Below are 14,290 nucleotides of genomic sequence, written 5' to 3'. Positions count from 1 at the left end.
GGAGAAAGTTTTAGGCTTCTAGTTTCTCTTGTATTCTGTGTGAGGCTAGGCTTTTCACAGAGGGAAGGTGTGTGCTTCTCTATGCATGGACATGCATGTGGATGAATTCTACAAGCCATCTTCTGTTTCAAATAGAAAAATGAAAACTTTGTTTTTAACTAAGGTTTAGAGAACTAATATACCAACATGGAAAAAAGGTAATTTTTCACGTGGTTTCTGACTCCTGATATACAAATGAAAACCCAGTCTCTGACACAGTCTTAACCCTGTCTGTATGACTTGCCTTACAATAGGGAAGACTAGATGGAGTCTGTGTTTTGAAGGATTATCTGAAAAGCAGTTTTGGCTTCCCATGTGATGTTAGATTGAGCAGCAGTCATCCATTTGATCTGTTCTGCTCTTTCCAGCAGGCAGATACATACTAAGACAATATTGGATTTACATTGTCTGTTTGTGTTCTGCGTTTGTCTGTAGCAGGCTTACTGCCATGACTGCAGCTTCTAACAGGTTGATTGTCTGAGTATTTGCCTGCCTTTATGTCTTACTCTCCTAATGTATGAGGTTGATAAAATTGAGAGTAAGTTAAGTGTAAGTTAGTTTGGATAAGACTTGCAGTGAATATGCTGTCATAAAGCCCCAAACATACAGATGGGTTTTTTGACACAGCACAGATGCTTTTCACTGTGCTATTGGTAATTGCTTGGCTAGAGACTCCAGAGTCTGGGAATTTTTTAGCTATGATTAATACAAAATTAATAAAAGTGAGTTTTCTATTAGCTTTTATAAGTACTTGCATGCAACAATTCTAGGATCATTTTGCTGCCTGATAGCTCTGCAATAAGAAGAGATTGTTTTATTTTAACTTGTTTTCGTTGAGTAAGACTCCACTGTGGTCCTGGCAACTTGCTCTAGTTCACTCTTCTTGAGCATGCAGGTTGGACTTAAGAGATAGGATCCCAGGAGATCCGTGCAGAACTTAATGAGTCTTGGACTATAAACAAGAGGCCAGAGAAAGTAACTATGGATTATGTTATAATGAGTGAATTTAGTTTAAATTCAATCATAAAATAATAGTGATTTTATCAATTACAGGAGAGAATATGAATGTACTACAGTACATCAATAGATGTATGATCCCAATCATAGAATCATTGGGATTGAAAAAGACCCTTAACCTCATCAAGAGAAACCATAAACCTAATTCTGCCAAGTTCCCTACAAAACCCCAAATGCCACATCTACACCTGCTTTAAATACCTCTGGGGATCGTAACACAGCCACTTCCCTGGGCAGCCCATTTCAATTCTCACTAATAGTTTCAGTGAAATTTTTCCTAATATCCAGTCTAAACATCCCAACACAACTTTCTGTTGTCCTCTCAACTGATACTTTGGAAAAGAGGCTGTTTCCCACCTTGTTACATCCTCCGTTCAAGTAGTTATGAACAATAAGGTTCTGCTGAGCCTCCTTTTGTTCAGGCTAAACAACTCCAAACCTCAGGAAACTTGAATGAGAACTTAGGGGAATGTATAGGTGTTTAGCTGGATGAAGGAGCTTGGAGAGAATTTAGAAATTCTCTTGGCCATGCCTGAGAGTGTATATGAAATGTAATTAATGTAAGTGGAAATCAGAAGAAAAACTAACGTTTTTTAGGAGGCAGTTTGACAAGTTTGGAGAAGGCATTCCTGGGTGGGACACCCATGGTATCAAGGGAATGAACTTAATTACCCTGGGTAAGTCTTTACTCATTTGTGTCCACATATATGATTCTGATGGGAACATTGGCAGAGAAATATCTCATTTCGTTTTCCAAATCAGTACCAGTAGGCAAGTAGGCTATTGGGAATTACAGGTTTGTTCTATCATTTTCACAGTTTAATGAACAATATCATTTTGATCTGGTAACATCTACATCTGTGATTTTAAATGTGACTTCTTTAGAAAGCAAAATAGCTATAGCAAGAATTTAGTTGTCCCAGCTCTAGTAGTTGGTATTTAGAATGGCTTATCTTACTGTGTAATAAGTTTTGAATAGACAATGGGAAGATGAGGTTTTCTTAATTTGTTTCTTGGTTATGACCAGATCATAAACACTTGGAATGGGGATTTGGTACAAATAAAACACCTAAAATTTTTGATGCACCTGAGAAAAACACTATGTATCCATAGATGGCCTGGATCCAATTACAAAAATTACTGAAAGATCTGCATGCAATTTCAGATGTTCACTATTTTATCTCCTCAAAATAAGCACTAAATGCAACAAATGTGTTTGATGATGCAGCCCTGCATAGCATGTGTAAAATTTTAGGTAGAGCTACATGGGGAAAAAGCGTTGTAATATGATGTAAATCAAGGTAAATGCTGAATATGTTCCAAATGAAAGTATTTAGTGAAGGAAATACCATGGTGTGTCTGAGGAATATGATGTAAATGCCATTTTTGGGATTGTTCTCTGTTGCTAATATGAAAAGAAGGATTCATGATGGTGAAGTGTCCAAAGAAATCTAGCCTGTAAAAGTACTTTATGACCTGTGACAAAATGATCTTGGGAGACTTCCAGATGCCCTCCCAGCTGCTGTTGCACTCCACCTTCTCAACAGTACCATACTGGTGGCATGGTTTAGTTGAGGTGTTAGGACACAGGTTGGCCTCTATGATCTTGGAGGTCTCTTCCAACCTAGCCACTCTGTGATTCAGTACACAGGAATTAAAAAGAGGGAAAACTTGTGGCTGAAATAAAGATGGGGGACCACTTACCCATTACCATCATGGGCAAAATAGACAGCTTGAAAAAAAGGACAAATATAACACTACCTTCCCCTGTCCTCTCTCTTTGTCAGGCTCAACTTCACTCCATTCTCCTAAACCTTCCGAACCCGCAGAGATGCAGGAGGATGGGGAATTGGATTACGATCAGTCCAGCTGTCCTCTAGGCTAAGGTTCTTCAGTAACAGATTGCTCTAGCCTGGGACCTTCATGGGTGTCAGTTCCTGCCAGTAGCTTGCTCCAGCAGGGGTTCTCCAGGGGCTGCAGTTTTGTTCAGGGCACATCCACCCACTGCAGTGTCGCTCCTCATGTGCTGCAGGGGCCACCTGCTTCACTCTGGTGCTTTTTGTGGTTTGCAGGGAATTTTTACTTTAATATGGTCTTCTGGCAGATTTCTGCTCTAGCCCTGGAGCATCTTTCCTTCCTTTTTCCTTGTCCTTGCTTGTGGGATTTTTTTTTCTCACTTCTCTGTATTATATCTAATGTGCGATGTTTGTTTGGTTGTTTTTTTTTTTTTTTTTGTCCTTTCTTAAATAAGTTATCACAGAGATGCCCCCAACTTGCCTGATATCCTCAGCTGTGTCCTGCAGTGGGTTTGGAGCTGGCACCTCCCACCCCTTGCCATGTGAAACCAATAGTGAACATCTCCTCAAGCCTCTGACATCTGCAATAAAACCAAAGCAACTTGGAATAATAGCCTGAAAAAATTGTTGAAAGGGCAATACACTGAACTACTGAACTTTATTAGAAAAATAAGGAAATTAAATGCTTTCTCTGGTCCTTAGTTTTTGGCATTAATTAGTTTCTAGACTGGCAAAAGTAATAGCTGATTTTATTTGTTTTCATATGCAGGAGTAGTTTTGATGATTTATTTTATGTAACACTCTCAGAAATTCACAATTTGTAGTCTCTTCAACTCTGGGATATTCTCTCTCTCTCTCTAGTGCTGTTAGAGTTTGTGGCACTTGAACATATAGCAATAGTAATAAGATGAAGGACTTGAGTTTTCTTAATTTGAAAGCTATTACTTTGCAAATGAAGTTCCATTCCCATCCTGATAACTTGTTTTGTAGATGGGAAGCAGCTGAGACCACTGTAAGAATGGCCACAAACACAAGATGTAGTATGTATTTTCCCAAACATACTGCATATTTAAAAAAAAAATCATCATTTTGGTAATATGTGTTTTGATGACAGCTGATTTTAGAAGGCACTTAAAATTAATACCGGCAAACAGGGAGGATTTCACACTGTCATTTGGATAAGCTCTGTTTGGCAAGGCAGTTATCATACTTATGTGTCCTAACACTTTGAAATATGGCTTTGGTCTCTTATCTACTTAAAGTAAACCCTAGTTTAAGAATTGCTTTTCATGCAGTAGTACTATGTATACAAATTCTTAGCTAAAGGGAGTAGTTGGTATTCTCAGAAGGATTACCCCCAAAAGTTCTTCAAGCTCTGTCCTATGTTATGACACATCTGTTTTTTCAGTTGTGGGAATAAACTGAAATGTTTGGGCACCAGTTTACTTTTCAGAATGATTTGAAAACCTGAACTATATTAAAAAACAAACCTAAAAATCACTGGTTACTTTTCTTTCTGACCTTCAGGTAAATATACTGAAGACATACACAGATATATTAAGAGGCTTTTAACAGATATCTTAAAGCACTATTTTGCAGGTTTTCTCTTACCAACAAGTCAGTTTCTCCAAACTGAATGATTGAGACAGAGGTATTTCTTTTTCTCTTTGATCAAGGTAGGTGGAAGTGATTAGAGCAAATTCTGTCATCAGTTCCTAGTATTGTGCTTTTATCTGGAGTCTTTAATAGGTTGGTTGTGTCAGCACACACTCTAGGTCAGCCCTTGATCTCTTCAGGCAGCCACAGGCCACCCATGTGCTCAGAGAGATGAGGTGAGGTAGAAAGGTTTTTTGAGACTGACACAGCATTGTGAGCTGTTACCATGTCTGATATTTCTCCTGAATTTTCATGTTTAGGAGTCATTGCAATCAGAGCTTTCATTTTAATTGAGACTTAAAGACTTCTAGTTCCTGGTTCCAAGTTAATTCCATGTGTTGATATTGCTGCTGACCATATCAGAGGACCACAGTCCTCCTTTGAGTACTGAGTCACACCTTTTCAAAGGTAGAGAATTTGCCATGTTGTCTGTTCAAAACTGCAGATCTCTAGAGAGGAAAGGGTTTCTGTAGCACTACAGAGGATCTCTGAAAAGGGAAAAGGTGCCTTGATTCCATGTTAGATGCAATGTACCTTACAGCTGTATGTACTGCCACATTATGATTCCTGAGCTGGGGTCCAGGACTGGAGGAGGTGCATTATCTGCCTTTCTTGTGAATTTTTTCTTCAGTGAGTATTAAATCTTGAATATAAGTTAAGAAAAACTCATTATGTTGGCATATTGCTGAAAGCAATACAAGACAAGAAAAATAAATGTTAGAAAAAAAGGGGGCTTGTGCAAGACTTGTCTTTGAAATTGCATTTACAGTAAAATTCCTGCAGCTCAGTATTCTGCAGCTGACTACTCCAGCTTTACCTTTCTGTTAACCTATAGGTAACATCTGTCAGAAAATCAAATGGGGAAGAATGAGTGTTTAGAAATAAATCAATTTAAAAGATTGAATGTTTGTACTCATCACAAGTTAAGTAAATAGGCCATCCATTTCCAAGTCAGTCTTTTGGGTACTTGCATTTAGGTAAACATTAGTTATGGGTTATTGATATTAGTTGTTGAAATTCAGCACTGTACAAAATGCTTTAGCAACAAGGACAGAAAAGTTTCTTTACATGTTTACCGTGTGGATAGAAAGTTTAGATAAGAGGATAAATGAAATATATTGAGAAGCATTGTAAATGAAATTGAGGGATGCTGCTTTAGAATTTTATGATTTACTTTAGACTTTTATGTCTGGTTCAGCTGTAACTTTTTTCTGTTCAAGGGTGTTGTAAGGTACAGAAAGAAGGGCAGATATTTATGTGAGCTTGAGAAAGATAAATGATAAATATAATCTTGTTCATAACTTTCATCTACTTGCAGCCCACTTTGTCAAATATATATGTACTTGCTAGGCTTCAGCATTCCTGGACCAATTTCAGCCAATCTGTGATAGGAGGCAATTTAAACAAATGGAGACAAGCAAGCCACAGTAAACATGGAATAGATGCAGCTTCTCTTCCAAGTTTGTGATTTACAGCCAGTACCAGAAGATACCTAAGGTGATAAAGGGAGGAAGGTACAGTCTTCAGTAAAAGTGATCCAGGACTCTAGATGAAAGGTGATTTCCTTTAAAGACTAAAAATTTCAGTTCAGAGCTAATTCCTGCAAGGAATGTGAAAAATTCTCTTGTTGCTTTTTATTTCATAAGACTTTTTCTTTTGGAAATGGATTATTCTCAGAACAGCCTTCTTCTAGTGCTGTAGCTATCCTTGGGAGTACACTTGGAGCTGCTAAAATAAACAAATGTGGATTTTTAAAAGATTTGGTTACTTAAACACTGGCACTTTATTTTCTGCCAGGGATTTGGACAGTCCCATAGCATATGTAACAGAGCATTCCTGTCAGAGTTAAACACTGCCAACATTTGCTTATGCTGGCAATCCCAGCTGTGTGCTTTTAAAATGGAGCACATGGTGGGCCAAATTCTGCTGCCTTTGTTAGATACTCAGCTCTGGGCCAACAGATAGGAATTGATAAAAGGGTTTTCAGAGTTGAATGCATGAACTGCTGCAACTTGATCACCAAGTCACAGTTCTGCTACTGGGGCCTTTGTCCATTTGTCTTTGGATGTGATTGATGTGAATTAGGCATAAAAGAGCCTGGAAAATGCACCTTCACAGTTTATTCAGTAGCAATTATTTGAAACAGTTTTAGTAATACAAGCAGGATTTTGTAAAGCATTAAAAATTTGAATTAATATATGTTTAAATTTCCCAAGGGTACATAATTAAGCCATTTGAGGAAACTGCATAGACAATGCAATGGGTGGTCTCAGGACTCTCTGCTTCCACATCTGACTATCTCTGAAAACAAACAAAGGGGAATATTTTGTAAGTGCAGGCACACAGACAAGCTGTTAATATTGTACCTTGAGTCTTGTGTAAGACAATTTTATTTTGTCACTAAATGATCACCTGCATAGCTTAGATCTTGGGTTGCAGTTGTGATAATGAACAGGTACTGCATAGCTGCTGTTGCCCACTCTGCACACTAATTTATCCTGTGGTAATTAGAGAGTGAACAGTACCTACATAAAGGATAATGGTATGGATCACAGTCTGATAACAACTAGCTCTGTGAAGACCTCCTCTTTATCCCAAGTCCTCCATACCTCCTTTTGCTTCATTGAAGGTGTCCTGCTGCGTAAACTTTGTGCAATATAGATTGAGCTTCATCCCCTGCAATCAAAGAAAACCTATTCAGCCTATCGAAGTCTTCAAAAGGTCACTTAAAAAGCAGTACTTGACAAACTGAGCTCAAGCAGTAGTTGCTTGGTGGTTTTCACAGCAGTCTGCTGCTACACACTTTAAGTTTTCTCTTAGGCATAGTTTGTTGCCTGACTCTGGGGCTTGAATGGATTGTGAACAGCCCTCCTGAGAAGGATTTGGGGGTGCTGGGGGAGGAGAGGCTGGACATGACCCAGCCATTTGCACTTGCAGCCCAGGAAGCCAAACATGTTCTGGGCTGCATCCAAAGCAGTGTGAGCAGCACAGAGAGGGAGGGAGGGGATTCCACCCCTCTGCTTTACTTGTGTGAGGTGCCACTGGGAGTCCTGAGTCCAGCTGTGAAGTCCTCAGCAAGGGAATGGTGTGGACCTCTTGGACTGGGTTAAGAGGAAGACCATGGAGATGATCCAAGTGATGGAGCACCTCTTCTATGAAGACAATCTGAAAGAGCTGGGCAGTTTTCAGCCTACAGAAGAGAAGGCTTTGGAGGGACCTGATGGCAGCCTCTCAGTGCTTGAAGGGACCTTTCAAGAAATGAAGAACAAACTTTTTAGCAGGGCTTTTGCAGTATGAAAAAAGGTTATAAACAGAAGAAGGGTTGATTTAGATTAGATCTAAGGAAGAAGGCTTTTACAATGAGGATGGTGAAACAGTGGAACAGGTTGCCCAGAGATGGTGGATGCCCCATCTTTGGTAACATTCAAGGTCAGATTGGGCATGGCTCTGAGCAGTCTGGTCTACTGGAAGATGTCCTTACTCAGTGCAGGAGGGTTGGAGTACATGACTTTTAAAAATGCTTTCCAGCCCAAAACCATTGTATAATTCTGTGTCTCAGAAAGCAAAAGATAAATTTTCTAATTTAGCTTGAGATACTTGCTTTTAGAGTGTAGTACAGGAATGTAAGTGCATGCATGCACCCACATCCTGTAAGTATGTGCAGGGCATGACTTGATGCAAACTCTTTACCAATTTAAGATTACACATGAGAAACATAGAGAGGGAGGCAGTTTTATATATTTAATTATTTATCTGAAGCAAAAGGATTTTTTTTTTTTTTGCCTAGAGTAACTTTGTTTGACTTACAAAAGAAAAAGTTGCACGGGGAAAGTTAGAAAAGGCAAAAAGTATGATGTGGTCTGCTCCTTGAAATACAAATAGAATGGAATTGAGTAGTTCAGTTGGAAGGGACAACAGTCATCTAACTGCCTGACCACCTCAGGGATGAACAGAAGTTAAAACACATTGTTTTTCAAATGCATCTTTGGGGCATCAACCACCTCTCTAGGAAGCATGTTCCACTCTTTGACTATAAAGAGTGTTTAAGAGTGAAAGAAATGTTTCCTAGCATGTGAAGATTTTCCTTCCTAACATGTGAAGATAAAGGGAATAACCACTGGATACCCAGTGGTTTCAGTGTTTTTACACAATTGAGAAATCTGATGGTAAAAGTAGTAGATAAAAATATAACACTGGATCTGCTTTCAGTTAGAGGATAATGGGATGTTGCAGAAGATGAAATCCAAGAACAACTTCTATTTCCCAGTAGTATTCCTAGTTTTCAAAGCAATTTTTTCCATTGGTTTCTTAGCTGCTCCCTGACTTGTATTCTGTCCCATGTTTTGTTACACTTTTCGCCTGTTTCTCAATACTTTGAGTGCATAAGGATTGGCAACATATGAGGAGGTGAAAAGCCAGCAGGATGTAGGAAAAAAAGCAGGTATGAATAATGAGAAATCACAGCTTTTTATTGTTCACTTCCCCATTCTCAGTCGTCAGTCCAGTATTCCTGCAACACTCAAAAATCAGTGTTCATCTTTATTTTTGCTTAATAGTCAGTTGTCATACGTAGTGAAAGTGCCAACAACCACACAGCTTTACAAGCTCCTCTGATCTTTAAAAGAGGCAGGGTGATGCCATGAAGAATCAAAGCAATCTGTCTTTAAACCACAGAGTTTAGTTTTATATGTCAGGGACGCTTAAACAGTTCTCTTTACCCCTTTATCTTCCTTTGAGCAATGCAAACATCCAGATTTCTCATCTATGGTACTTCAAACAAGTCCAAAGCTGTTATCTGGGAACCCTTGTTGACAAGACCAATTATTCTCACAGTTATAATCTCTCCTTTTTTTCATTTGGTAAAAGATGATTTTGGAGGGCAAAGGCTTTTATTTACTCTCCCCTCTCCAGCAAATGCCAGAATAGATTTCAAGACTGAGATAGAGATAGCAAAGAAAGTTTCTGATTTAGGTTAATCTCCCATTCTATGTATTGATGTGCAGGCTTATACATAGAAGATTCTTGTCATTCTACTGTTGGATAATTGTAGTTAATCCTATTTTCCTAGCAAGTAATTTAAGGTAGTTACCTGCAGCTTTAATATCTGCTTGCTCTCTTCACTGACAACTATCAGAGCAATATAAACCAGAAAGCAGTAGCTACTTTTGGCATTAGATCTGTACTGTAGGCAGCTCATGCAGTAGTGCCAGGAAATGATTTAAGAAGGATGTCCAGGAACTCCAATATCTAATTTGGGTCTGAGTGCTCCCATATCAACACTATACCAGTGTAGATCATAAGCAAGGCAGAGATGACAAAGAGATGTTTGGTGAAGACAATAACAGCTCAACCAGATGAAATAAAACCACAGGTCCATAAGCAGCTTAGTGTCACTGTGAAGCTACTGCACCATCTTTTCCCTTTTGCACTGGATCAGTCCAAGCTTTGTTTGGCATAGTCCCTGTTGCTTGGCGTGGTTGGGTGTTTTGTCTCAATGCTTGATGGTGAGGCTGTCTTCACCTGCTGCATCAGCAGCATTATTTTCTAGTTAGCCCAGCATCTACTGTCTGCACTGTGTCCAATTGCAGATGCTCCTGTATCTTCTTCTTCCCATAAATAAATGTTGATGCCTGGTTTTGTAATGTGCGCAGAGACAGAAAAGAGCCTTTCTCAAACAGAAGTAAGCTGGCTCCACAAGCATTTCTTTGCTGTCTTACAGACATTGCAGTTGCAATAAGACACTGTGTTATCTCAGAGCTCAGAATCTCTAAACCCCTTGCAATCAATGCAGTCTTCAAGACACAGGAATTTGAAATGGAGAATACGTCTGCCTTTTCACTTAGGATGTAAATAACATTACAATGTTAATTGAACCAGCAAATATTTACAGGATGTAGAAAATAGTAATAAAATATACACAGAAAGTTCTGGGTTTAATTCCTCTGAGTTACCTGTTATGATGTCTGCACTTTAAACTGATCTCTGGGATGGGCCTAAAAATCCTTTGGTTTTTCTCTAAGGTGACAATGTTCTCTGACAATGTTCTTTCCCCTGGGAGAAGTTACTTTGTTGTGCTTCTTTTCTCTTCAGTGATGGCACACACAGATGGGCACACACAAATCTGTATTTTTGCCTTTTAGCTTCTGCATAATGAAATATAGATTCTATATATATAGAACATAATATAGCAAATAAAAGATTTATTAGATAACTCTCTAAAGCAATGCTTTTAAATTTCCAAACAAAGGAAATTGAGCATTACATAGAAATGCTCAATTCCCTTTACCTACAAGGAGCTTTTTTCTCTTCAGGATGCTAGGAGGAACTTTGAAATTCCAGCAAATATTATCCTGCCTACAGCAGAAAGAGAATTGTATTAATCTCCTGCAGAGATATAATTCTTTAGGTACTAATGAACTGCTTTTGTATTTTAATGCAAGAAACACAAAGATGGTTTTTCCTTTTGTAAGAGCTGTTTTAAGATTTTCAACCAGTACAGTCAGATAAGACCTATTAGAAACAATCTTGGATATGGATCAAAAAATAAGCCTCTCTCTACAGAAACTGTTAATAAATGCATGCTGTGTAGTTCTTTTTTCCATATTTTGTGAAATTTTGAAGCACTAGAGGCTGGTGGAGTAGAGTGGAGGATATGGTGCCATACTGGAAATAAGAAATGGAAGAACTTGTGTTTTGGGCAAGAGGCAAACGAAGATCTGTGTACATTCATTTTCGACTTGGCCTGACAAGCCATGCTGTAGCTGTGGAGTGATGTCTCAGTGAAAGACTACTTGCTAATTCACTGACCCATATCCTGTTCATCATGATGCTTAAATGATTGTCTAGATCAAGACTATTAATGAGCTCCTGGGAGTTTAGCATTATTAACAAAAGAAGAGCAAGTACTGCTGGTTGTCCCCACAGCAGTTGTGTAGTTGTAATATCCAATTAATTTTAAAAAAATACTTTAGTCTTGGATATTTGCAAGATGCCAAAAAATAGTTAGCCAGGGAAAGTGTTGTTTGTCGTATTGAGCACAAAAAAGCATAAAGGCCAGACTGATGCTGTCTGAATTTTTCAGTAGTTTAATATGCAGTTTAATAGTTGCTAAGTAAAATATAGTAACAATTAAATACAACAAGATCTAAAAATATGGGGAATTGTGTATCAAAAGGCTGTTAAAATACATTATACTTTCCAGGTAAATATGCATGGGGAGTTACTACTACAAGGACAGGAACATGATTTGAGGGCCTTAGTACAGGCTCAGGTGAAAGGATATTCTGAGAATTAATGTGTATTCTGAAACTGAGCCCCTTTCAGCCCTGAGGTATAAGTAATGGATTTTCTATCCTAAAACTCTGCAGAATACAGACCTTACTGAACAGATAATGAAAGTGGGTTCAGCACTTAACACAATGTCTCAAACAGGATTTTTGAAATAGGAATCATAAGAAGGGAAATCTACTTGATACTTTTTTTGCCCTTTCTGCTTTTGTATTTTTTCTGCTGCCCTCCTGAATGGGTATCCCCCATAAGTTTTTTCTTCATTCCTTCTTTGCAATTTAATTTTTTTTTGGTTATGATTTTTGAGGGGAGGGTCTGCTTCTATCCTTTCCTCTGCCTTTTAATATTCTTAATAATATTAATACAGAGGCTTTTGGCAGATATAAATTGGAACCAGCAGTGTGAAAGGTACTAAACTTACATCTTGCTCTCTTTACTCCCTTAGGTAAGTAATATGTCTAGAGAGAATACAAAGGCAGATAATTGTGAGTTATTTTTAACAACTATACACTCTTTTTCTGTGTATGTCTTTACAAGTGTTAGGAAGTAGAGAATGTGAGAGAAATTTTTGTACTCCACAATACTGAGAGACAATGACTAGGAGAGAATTAATTAAACCTGGCTAAGGCTGCATTAATTACCATTGATTGTTCTAAAAAGAGTAGCTAAAATCCTTGTGCTTACATTGCTAGGAATTATATTCCATTCTTATCAATACTGATTATGATTATGATCTGTTGTGTTGCTGTGAGTGTTGTCTCAAACACCCCTAAGATGTGGTAAGCAAAGAAATAAACTAATTCAGGAACTGTCCATTTGGATGCTTCAGGAGCATTTCTCATGCTCCATAAAGCTTAGGCAGTGTATTTGTAATCCTGTGTATTTATACACAGTTTTGGGGTGAATAGGATCTGGAAGATATTTTCCTGCATTTGAGGAACATATTCAGATACCACAGTGTTGATATACATTAATATGTAAAAGAGAGAAAAAGCTCTGAACTTTAGTCAAATTTTAACAAGATGCACTTTGAAAGACAACAAAGGTCTGTTCCACTCATCCACTGGAAATAAATGGTCTTCATCACTGATACTGAAAGAATGAAATGTTTGTGGTTACTGTTTTGTTTTCTCCTGTGGCAGTTTACAGTGGGTCTGTTAAAATGCTTCTCTCTCAAAAAAGAGTGATTAAGGTTGTAAACTAACCTGTGAGGGAAGCTCAAAAACCATACTTTTTCCTTGTTTTCCATATTGTGAATGTTTCTAGCCTCAACTTTCATGGACACTTCTCATTTTACATCTGGACCTGCACAGCTGTATAAATTAGTCTAACTTGATTTAATTGAGGTATGTATGCTAACAGGGCTTTCCACCAGCATTATATGTACCTCTGTACAGTGTGTTATTGTCACAGGTGTGCTAAAAATGACAGGAACCTGATGGAGTCACATAAATCAAATCTGACATTAGTGTGCTCTATTTTTAGAAGTACATAAGCACATGGTCATGCCAGCTAGCCTGTTCATTCCTGTATTAACACAACCAGTACTGCAGTAGGAATACTGTCATGATTTAATGCCAGTATATGTGACCCTGTGCTAAGCCAGAGGGACACACAACGCCCACTGATGGTTGCTGTGCTCTGTAATTTAATTCTGTAATTCAGTAACATTTAAAAAACAACTAAATAGTTACCACATGGTGGAAAATTAGCAATAGGGGACTCAGATTTTCTTGTGGTATTAAATCTGCACATGGAAAAAGTTAAATATCATCCTCAATGCTATCCATGTGTTTAGTCACATTGAATGAAATGCCTATAAAGCACGACATTATTTAATGTTTATAAGGTTTCCCACAACCAGTAAAATTTATTGCAGTTGCTTTGAAAAGCTTTGTGCAGGTGCCTTTTGAGCTGAGCTCACTCAAGTCAGAATATCACACACACTATGTGCAGTTAGTCACTGGATACATAGTATGGTATTTAAGTAATCCCATAGTAAATTGATTTTTAGTAATCCAATAGTTTGGTGGGATCGAGTCTATATAGCTTACATGCAGAAATACTGAAATATAATCTTTAAAAAAGTGTGACATGAGAATTTGCTATGATGTAGAGTCTTTTGACATTGTACAAAGGGGTCTGTGGTTCTCTCTAAGAGTGCTCCCATTTCCTTATTTCTTTTCTCATCTCATAGTCCAGGGAAATAACTTCAGGAATACCAACATCTGCACAGGAAAGGTACTAGACATTTGCTGACCTGGGTTCAGCCCTACACTGATAAGTGCCGGTACTGATACTTCAGGGATATTAATTTCAAGAGTCAGAAGGGAATCACTTTTTCTCTGTTGGTATTGAACATGTAGTTGAACTTTCCTTTTCTCTCAGTGAAAACTATTTGGCAAATTCAGGTAGCATAGTAATTTGCTGAATATCCAAGGCTGGGGTGGCATATTAATCAAATCTTGAAATCTGTTTATCATTCCTTCTGTGAT

This window comes from Agelaius phoeniceus, chromosome 4 (genome assembly GCF_051311805.1).
Source record: "Agelaius phoeniceus isolate bAgePho1 chromosome 4, bAgePho1.hap1, whole genome shotgun sequence".
Taxonomy (NCBI): domain Eukaryota; kingdom Metazoa; phylum Chordata; class Aves; order Passeriformes; family Icteridae; genus Agelaius; species Agelaius phoeniceus.
This window is presented reverse-complemented; position numbering follows the sequence as displayed.